Consider the following 10,334-nt stretch of genomic DNA (forward strand, 5'->3'; position numbering starts at 1 on the left):
GTTGGAAACAGAAGGGAAATTGTTCTGAATTTTGTAAAAGCCAGGTTTAGTCATGCCCAGGTCTGGGGACTTGAGTGCTCCCTAAGCCTCACATCTTTGGAATATGTGAGAGAACAAAAGAGGTTTTGCCAAGATTGGCTTTCCCTTCAGACTTTCCCTTCACTACATTCCAGAACAGGGGAGCACGTGGTGTTGGAACAGACCCACTGTCAGTTTGTTTAGAATCACATGGCAAAATGCTGTGGGTTACCAGGGCAGGCAGTTCATTTGCTACTTCTATTCATCTCCCATCCTGAGTTTTTAGGTAGTTTGGGGAGTTTTGGTTCTTTAAGAACAGGTTTAATTCAGTGTATAAAGTATTAAAACATTTTTCCTCCACTGAATGTCAGTTAAACCACTTTCTTTGAGTTCATAAGCTCCTCCATGGGTATAATTTAGGCAAGTTTGGAAGCTGTCATGCCATTAGGGTACTTCTTAGTTACTCATCAAGTATTTATTGAGTGGCTGAAAGAACAATAATATTTTGGTAAGTACTTGGGCAGGCATTAAAGGTCAATAAGTCTTGGGATCTGAAAGATGCCTCAGTTTTATCCAGAGAAGAAGTTAGGCACTACAAGAATCAGAGTTAGTAATCGTGCAAGCATAGTTTCCTGATAGATGAACAGGTGTCTTTTTAATTTTCAGTACAATAGCTGGAGTGCAATTTTAAGCCTCTTACCACTTTTAGGAACTTCTAGTACAGAAAAAGGAAGGTGTTCGTAAGGATTTCCATGAGTGTGGACTGAACCACTTCATCAGCTGGAGAACAGGACGGCAGAGAGTATGTGCATAAACTGAAAGAGCCACAGCCTGTGGCCAGGCGGTGTCTTCACACGTTGGGGATCAGGAATTGGTCCAAACTTCATAAATTCACAATGTACTCAATGCTGTGCAATTAGAATGGTTTATTCACCTAGAAAAGTAATGCCCGCCAAGTCATATTTCTAGCATAACCACAAGAATTCAAAAGCTTCCTGGACTGAATATTAGCTAGGCCCTTTCCTGGAGGAATTGTCACACAGATAGAGAAGCAGCCAGGAATCGACATTAGCCCTGAGCCCTGAGCATCTTCTTTCTTCAACAACTGTTTATTGAATGCTTGCTGTATGCCAGGCACTGGGCAAGATGCATAGGGAACAAAGATAGATGAAACATAGTCTGACCTTGAGGAGCTCACCAACTATGTGGGAGACACACATGCTCATAACTACTGACGAAAAAGTGTGATAAATTCTGCAATACTGGTTGAACAAAGTGCTGTGAGCACAGGGGACGGAGAGTTAAGCACTAGTTGACAACTGTGAAGAATTTCTTCACAGTTGAGAGGGTTTTTACAGGTTACCTAGTTCTTTTACCCAATGCCGGGATTCTTACCATAGCATCCCTGGCTGATGTTAATTTTGTCTTTGCTAAATTTCCTTCTAGAAGTGGCTCAATGCATTTTCAGGCATCTCTATTAAATTAATTGATGCGAATGGTTATCTGAACACTTGTCAGGCATTGTTCTGAGTCTATCATATCTGTCATCTCACTTAGTCCTTAATTTAGTCCTTACCTAAGGAGAGGTGCTTCTAATATTGCTTTTTTTCTAATGAACAACTAGTTTGCCAAGTTTACATATCCAATAACGGCTGGAACCAAGTCTTAAATCCACTGTCTGATTTCAAAGCTGTGTTCTTAACCTTCCTGATACACTCATGTGTTTCTATTCTGCCATTTGCTGGGAAAAAGAGGAAGTTAAAATTCTCTTTTTTGACAGCTCTTCAAATATTTCAAGAGATCATTCGTGAATCTGTGTGGCCCTCACCTGCGACATCCAACTCTCTCTAATCATTCACTGTAAGTTCTTTCAAATGTTCCCCAAAAGACATGTTTTTTCAGACCCTTTACCATCCTTGCCATCTCTGAAGCCTCCCCTGTTTGTTGATGAGTCTCCTGAGACGTCTGCAGAATCAATACAGCATTTCAGAAGAGGTATGCCTACCACTGAATAAAATGGGTGTGGCATCTCTTTACCTGGAAAGTGTTCATTTGTAGTGGCAGCCACATCACATTCTTGACTTTCAATTTGCTGTCAAGAAAGCTCATAGGTCTATTTTCCTCCCTAATTTTTTTTTTTTTTTGCCTTAACTAAATTTATACCTTATCTGCAGGATTTTGGGAGCATGCTCAATTCACCTTATTTGGAAAGCCATCTTCCTAATACCATTTTAGAAAGATTGCTTAAGCCTTAATTAGAGATTCATTTGATGACATTAGTCATATTAATATTCATTTGGGACCTGTGTAAATGTTTTAGTGATAGTTTAGATTTAAAAACTTGAATATCCAGTCCTATAAACGTTACAAGTCCTATCCTAACTACCACTGCAGAAACTTAGATAATTTGGAAGATCATTAGATTTTCAAAGTGAACCAGATTTTAAATATAAATCCTAGGTATTTGATAGTATTGCAAAATTATTCTTTTAAAGTTTCTTGAAGCATTGGTATTGATTATCTAAGCTATTAAAAAGGAAAAATAAAGATACTTGAAGCTAAGGGTACTTAAACATAAAAATATATATTATGGGAACAAAAAGAACCACTTTTTGTTGAAAGTGAAAGGATAATTATTTTACTTTATTATTTTCATGTCAGCACAGGGTAATGTGCTGACACTGTAACAAGGTTTGAGGGAAGCACATTTCACACATACATATGAAAACCCAATCGTTATGTTTATAAACTACAAAAGGATTGAGAATTGTTTTTTACACTGAAACCTGAGGAATACAGTTTGTTTTTCTAGGGCTTTCCCTGATGGAAATGATCACCATGCATAATGGCTATATTTTAAATCAAACGTTATGCTCCACATTAGCAAGTCATTCATTTAATCAGGCATGGAAAACCCATTTTTCTGGGCCATATTTTTATGCTTAGGTTTAATAGTTTGCAGAATGATCTCAATAAGTTGTTTAAATCTGTTTTTGGAAAGGAGTCCTCAATCAGAATTCTCAAAGAACAGCTCTTGCTCACGTTTCTCTCTGCACTTCTTCATTATAATTATCTGTATCTAGATCCGTGGTTCTCCAAGTGGGGTCCCTGGACCAGCAGCATCAGCATTGTCTGGGTCCATTCCCGAAGTGCACATCTCAGATGTCACCCAGATCTGCTGCATCAGAAGCTAGGCTGATGGGGTCAAACATTATGTGTTTTAATATGTCTTCCACGTAATTCTGATGCTTGCTAAGTTGGAGAACCAATGAGCGACATTATTTCAAACTTTTAAAAATTATTCAATTATGTTGGGCCAAATTCTGATAGAACAGAGCGAGGAGAATGCTCTACTTCTACTGTGATTACAGGTGGTCAGACAACTTGGTCGTGTGCCTGGCAGAGAAACCTCACTGCTGTGTTTCCCCACTTATGTAAAACAATGAATTGTTTGCTCTTTCTTTAGGAAATCAAACTAGGTATCCTGGAGTGCCTAGACCTAAAACTGAGAGAACAGCACTTATCTCAGCAGTCCAGTCAAATTCTGCACCCTAATATAGGAAGAAATACCCTTAAGAAAAGATTCTTAAAGATAAGAAAATTCTCACTCTTTGAAAGTCTGCATGAAATAACTTAGCAACCTAAATTTTAGTCGGAAGGAGCTTAGAGACTTTCTTCAGTTTTATTGCTGTCAAAAGGAATGTTTTGCTCAAATAGATAAGACTTCTTTTCTGGTCTTAAAAGCCTCTAAAGACAGTCGCAATCACCTGTAATCACTTTGTTACTAAACTTCAAGTTCAACAGCTGTAAATGTCAGAAAATGCATTTTTTACATTTCCTACGTTATTTGCTGTGTTAGGGTCACATGGCAATTCAAGTATTGCCTAAAACCGTTTTTCATAGTTGACAGTTTGGACACTTCAGTTGCCAAATTATGTTGTGCTTTGAAGCAGATAAGCCTCTAGGGCTTGTGAAAACACAGCTTCGGAGAAGATAACCCTCTAGGGCTTGTGAAGAGGGGACAGATCTGACTCTGCCCAAATCAATACAGACTCTTCTCACCCCAACCCAAATCTCTTTAGTCTGAATACTGGAGGAGGGGAAATCCTTAGAGTTGAGACATTAGCCTGTGAGTGTGTGTGTGTGTGTGTGTTTGTGTGTGTGTGGTGGGGGATATGTGTAAGCGGGGGTGCTTTCTCTCTAAAGCTAGTAGGAGATACTCACAGGGCATGCACATATTCATCACATGGAGTAAAATAAGTAAAGTGAAATTATTTTATGTTTTACCTACTGTCTCAAGCCTGTTCAACAAACCAGTTAAAAAGGCTCAAACTTTTAAAGTGCGGGTACAATGTCAAATGATACTCAAATGGATTTTTAAGAATAGAATTATCATCCTATTACTTAAGGATTACACTTGTCTTAAATATCATAGGCACTTTCAACTCAATAATTATTCCTTGTGATTTATATATGTAAGCTATGGCAGTTTGGTAAAATAATAGTACACTTTATAATCATTGATTAAGATTTATTGTTTTCTTATCAGGAGTTTCTGAGAACATTTTCTTCCTTTCCTATTTTTAGCTGTGATGATACTTCAGATATTATAAAATGTAGAGTTCACCTACTGGGGTAGGGTTGAGTCAAGCTGATCATTCTCACTCTGGAGAGCTCTGTTAGAAAATCCTTCCTTTCACTGAGCTGAGGCAGCTCTCCTTGTACCCTGTTTCCAGGACAACAGGAGACTGTCATTATGAGAGGCTCATCATGAGTCTATGACTCTGTAGAGATAGGGAAAAGAAGAAAATATTTTATCCATTTCACAGCCAAGAAGAGACACAGACACAAGTACCATAAAAGAGGGGACAGGATTCAAATTATTGAGTAGGGATTTTGATTTTCATACTCAAAGCAGACCAGAGTTTCCATATTAGTGTCTCCTAAAGACATTATATTTGTTTTGCTGAATTGAAAGAAAGACAAAATGTGTTCTCTCGACCCATGCCATCCAGTAGAAATATAATGTGAGCCATATATGTACTTTTAAATGTTCTAGTAACCACATTAAAAAGATAAACAGAAAAAAGTACAGTTAATTTTAACAATGTATTTATCGTAGTGGATACAAGATATTATGATTTCACAATGTAATCATTATAAGAAATTAATGATATTCTACATCCTTTTTTTGTATTAAGTTTTCAAAAATCACAGCACACCTCAGTCTGGACTAGCCACATATCAAGTTCTCAGTGGTCACAGGTGGATAGTGGCGACCTATTGAACAGCATGACTCTGGAATCTCCTGTTTCTACACTGCCCTATGGCTTCAACTTCCCTTCCCCACCCAAAATACAGAGTGTCTTTGCAGACATCGACTTCCTGTCTCCGGAAGTGTTTGAGCAGAGGGTGGGTGACTACCGTTTGGTGGGAATATTGTGGAACTCTGAATAAAGAACGTCAGTGGAAGTTTGGACAACGAAAGTGTTAAAAGCCTTTCTAAGTCCTAAGTTTTGTGATGCTGTGATACTGAGAAAGGAAACATGAAATTGTGGATTGGAAAGAACTTCTTTCCATATTAGATGTGCTATTTCCTGCCATTATTTCTTGCTTTGTAATTCACTTCTTTGCTACTTCTAGTACGAATGCAATGATTACTTATAGGGTGCTATACAGCGTATAAACCACTCTCATAAACACGAATGATTCATTCAATTATTTCCTCACTCACTTGGTAAAAGCATATTAGTCCCTACAATGTATTAGTCTCTGTTCCAGGAGCTGGAATGTATTAACCACAGTGGGTAAGCTAGGCACAGCCCCTGGGCCCATAAAAGATTCAAGCTCACTTGTTCCTACTCTTCCTTATCTCTGGTTTTTGGAATCTCCCCACCCACGTTTGGCTTGAGTCACCAGGAGCCATACACCGTCTAATATGAAAATAGTGGTCTGACTAGTCTCCTGGTATAAAATGTCAACCCATCCCTGAAGCACAGTTTTCAGTGACAGGGAAACTGAAGATGGGGTTCTCAGCTTCTCTGGTGTGATTAAGGTACTAGAAAAAAAAAAAAAAAAAAAAAACAGCACCGAGGTGAAGTAAAATCTGTTGATGTTCAGCTACACGCACGAGTTGAAATTGTCATTTGCATTAAAAGCCCCTTTGCTGTCAGCTAGCTGCCAGGTAGACACTTATTCTCCTTTGACTCTCTGCTACGCCTTTTTGTGCTTTATTCAAAAGTTCTGGAAGAATTAAAGCTTCTTCTGAGCCATGTTTATTAATTATGATGCTCCTGCTTTAGAGAAAGAAAAATAATGGACGCTTCAGGTATCAGAAAAACCGATGCTTGGACCTGATAGAAAAAAAAAATGAGGATTTGTGATGAAGGAAAATCATTCATAGAAATATTTCAGGGATTCAATTATGATTTTGTTTAGTAAGTTTGAAAATACCCTGTCTCACTCATTTAGTCCTTCAGTGTCCCCCCAAATTTTGAGAACTCACTTGCTAAATTCTACAGTATTCAACGTCTCTGAAATGTCTTCTACCACCAGAGAGCAGCAGAGATTTATAGGTAGTTAATGAGTACCCTAGATACCAACAAACAAGGAAGCTTGGCCACTTGATTTGATCTCATTCATTAAATAGCTAGTAAGAAAAAGAGGCAGCAGATTAACTACCAGAATGTTCACCTGTTAGCCTGTCTCCCTACCCTTTCACCCTTTCTCTCTCTGGGGTGTGCATATATGTGATTGTAATGATTTTCTGTATTGGTTGGGAAGGGTTTTCTAACTTTTCTAGGAGCTTTGGGGATCGGTCAAAATGTACCTTGTTCTTCCACGCTCACTCATGCCGTAGCCTGAGTAATACATGAAGAAAGTGAATCAGAAGTCTGAGAAAGTAAGTCTGAGAAGTCTGAGAAAGTTCTTTTTCTCTAGACCAGGCGTCATCAAACTGCTGTCCACAGGCCAAATCTAGTTTGCTACCTGTTTTTACAAATTAAGTTTTATTTCAACACAGCCACACCCATTAGCTCATGTTTTGCCTATGGCTGCTGTCATGCTACAATGGCAGAATTAATTGAGACCATATGCAACCACATGGCCTGAAAAGCCTAAATTATGTATTGTCTTGTCCTTTACGGGAAAGTTTGCTCACCCCTGCTGGACGCTGTGTCAATATTTAAATTATGGGAAATATAGGAAAGCAGAAAGAGTCTCAGCCTGGGATGACTTTAACAGCTATTGTACCAGTCCTGGTCCTGCGGGTTGGTATTAATGTGTCCTCGGGCAAGTTCTTCAACGTTTTGAGCCCTAGGTGGCCTCATCTGTAAATGGGGGCTGGGGGCTCAGGGTGTAGTTTGAACTTGGGAGTCTTTCCAGTTTGAAAATTCCATGAGGATTTTTAAAATTACTCTTGCTTTTTTATAGTTTTAAATTACTCTTGGTGTTTTCATAGTTTATGTGGAATTGCAATCCCCAGTGTTGGAGGTGGGGCCTGGTGGGAGGGGATTGGATCATGGGAGTGGTTTCTGATGGTTTAGCAGTATCCCCATCCCCTTGGTGCCATCTTGTGACAGAGTTCTCACGAGATTGGTTGTTTGATGTACTATCTCCCCCTTCACTCTCTTTCTTCTGCTTTGACTGTGTAAGACGTGTTACCTTCCTCTTCGCCTTCTGCCATGATTGTAAGTTTCCTGAGGCCTCCCCAGCCATGCTTCCCATACAGCCTGCAGAACTGTGAGTCAATTAAACCTCTTTTCTTTATAAATTACCCCGTCTTGGGTAGTTCTTTATAGCAGTGTGAGAATAGACTAATACAACATCTGACAAAGCATCTATAAGGAACTTAGACAAATTTACAAAAAAAAAAAAAAAAAAAAACACCATAAAAAGTAGGCAAAGGACATGAACAGACACTTTTCAAAAGAAGATATACATGTGGCAAGTAATCATGTAAAAAATGCTCAACATCACTGATCATTAAAGAAATGCAAATCAAAACCTCGGTGAGACACCATCTCATACCAGTCAGATGGCTATTATTAAAAAGTCAAAAGATAACAGATGCTGGTGAGATTGTTGAGAAAAAGAAATGCTTATACACTGTTGGTGAGAATATAAATTAGTCCAATCGTTGTGGAAGACGGCGTGGCAACTCCTCAAAGACTTAAAGACAGAAGTACCATTCGACCCAGCAATCTCATTTGAGGAATTGCCACACCGTCTTCCACAATGGTTGGACTAATTTATATATCCAAAGGAATATAAATCATTCTATTACAAAGACACATACACGAGTATGTTCATTGCAGTACCATTCATCATAGCAAATACAAGGAATCAACCTAAATGCCCATCCATGATAGCTGGATAAAGAAAATGTGGTTTTATACCACATGTTCTCACTTATAAATGGGAGCCAAATAACGAGAACACACGGACACACAGAGAAGAACAAAACACCATGGGCCCTTTTGGAGGGTGGAGGGTGGCAGTAGCAAGAGGATCAGGGAAAATAACTAACGGGTACTAGGCTTAATACCTGGGTGATGAAATAATCTGTACAACAATCCCACTTGACACAAGTTTACCTATGGAGGAAACCTGCCCATGAACCCCTGAATCTAAAATAAAAGTTAAAAAAATTATATACATTTCAGAAGGGTACTCATCAAATAGTGAAGATTAATATCACATTCCTCAGGAGGTGACACATAACTGGAGGTATTCAGTGTTACACCATGTGGCAGATACAGTGCAGTCCTATCCCCAGAGAATTGACCTTTATGGAATTTGGCCTCAGTATAGAATAGACTGTTGACATATGCTATATGTTATTTCATGCTTGTTATTATATGTAACCCACAACACAATGCATTGTTGCTATTAAGCCTACAAGTTTATGCCTGTGAGGATCTGAGACAAAGTAAAACTTTTACCTCTAAGTACTTAGATGTAAAACATGTGTCACTGATGTTAGGAAAGATGACAGGACAAAGGCCCTGGGGTCTTGGGCTGCGGAAAACATGGAGCCTATGGCTTTTCCAAAAGTAATTACTTTCATGATCATTTATATAGGACCATATTTAATGAGCTCCTTCTAGTGAATAATGATTATGTCCTCTGTTTTCTCTATAAAAGTAAGAAGTGGGGTAATTTTCAAATGTTTTCAACTCGCATGTTTATTATTCAAACTAAAATATTCCTCCTTTTCTTTTTGCCTAGAGTATTCTGGCCATTCTTTCTCTTTAAGCTCCCAGCCCATTGCTGATAGTCTCACATGTAGCAAGGATGTATGGAGGATAACATAAGCTTTCTGAGTTTACAGATTCTATCATTAGGTAGAGCAAAGTCCAATGCCTTGGTGCTGTTTCTCTCACAGTGTACTTGTGTCCCAGGGGGAACATCAAGCCTCAGGATAATCATGTCATCTCTTGTGGGAGGATCAACTTTACTACAGTGTATGAGATGTAAATAATTTTTAAATTAAAACACACCCAGACTTATTGCAGAATAGAATACGTAGTCTGTATGATTTTTAAACACAGAACACAACTGTGCATGGCTAATTTTTGCAAGATATGAGCAATATAACATAATATTTAAAGTATAATCTCTGGACTCAGGTGAACCACATAAAACTTCACTTGACCTTGGGTAAATTTTTAAATCTTTTTATCCCTTAGTTTCTTCTTTCTATAAAGTGGAGCCAATGATAATATGTAACTTATAGAATCGACGTGAGCATTAAAGGTACTTAGCTCACTGTTTGGCACATAGTAAACACACAAATGATGCTGCTGGTGCCAATATGGTCAGAACCTTGAAGGTAAGAATGGATGCTCTTGGGTTACTAGGGGTGGAGGTGCTTGCATAGCACTGCTCTGGAGAAATTAAAGGCTACTTCTGTCCTCTCCTTTCTGGATCAGGGTGTTCAGAACATGCTGAGGAACTGGCCCAAAGCACAACTGTGAGGGACCAATTGTTATCCTTGACCTCAGAGCCAGTGATGCTTGCTGAATGGTATATAGTCTTTGCATCACTAGGAGTAAAACATCACCAGGAGAGAAACAGATGGGAAGGCTGGATTGGCCAGTAAGTGGGCAAGGATGAAGAACCACAGATTTTAACTTAAGGGTTTGCAAGTGGCCCAGTTTCCCCAAGAGCAGCGTCAGGGCCTGAGGTTAAATATTAGATCAGAATGAGAACTAGAAGGTACTAATGCTACCATGCTCTCCTGCGGCCATGACTGACCTTACTAATGCATTACCACATGTTTTCAAACAGAACACAAGTAAGGCTTCAGAATCTTC

At 38.8% G+C, this 10,334-nt stretch overlaps 1 non-coding gene across 1 annotated transcript; it reads right to left on the reverse strand.

Annotated features, from left to right (window-relative positions):
* Positions 1-2,673: 2,673 nt before the first annotated feature.
* LOC111545455 lies at positions 2,674-2,779 on the reverse strand. Its single transcript, XR_002732471.1, has one exon. It is a non-coding gene; the product is annotated as a small nucleolar RNA U13 (small nucleolar RNA).
* Between the last annotated feature and the right edge of the window lie 7,555 nt (positions 2,780-10,334).

The sequence above is a fragment of the Piliocolobus tephrosceles genome, chromosome 2, assembly GCF_002776525.5.
Source record: "Piliocolobus tephrosceles isolate RC106 chromosome 2, ASM277652v3, whole genome shotgun sequence".
NCBI lineage: Eukaryota > Metazoa > Chordata > Mammalia > Primates > Cercopithecidae > Piliocolobus > Piliocolobus tephrosceles.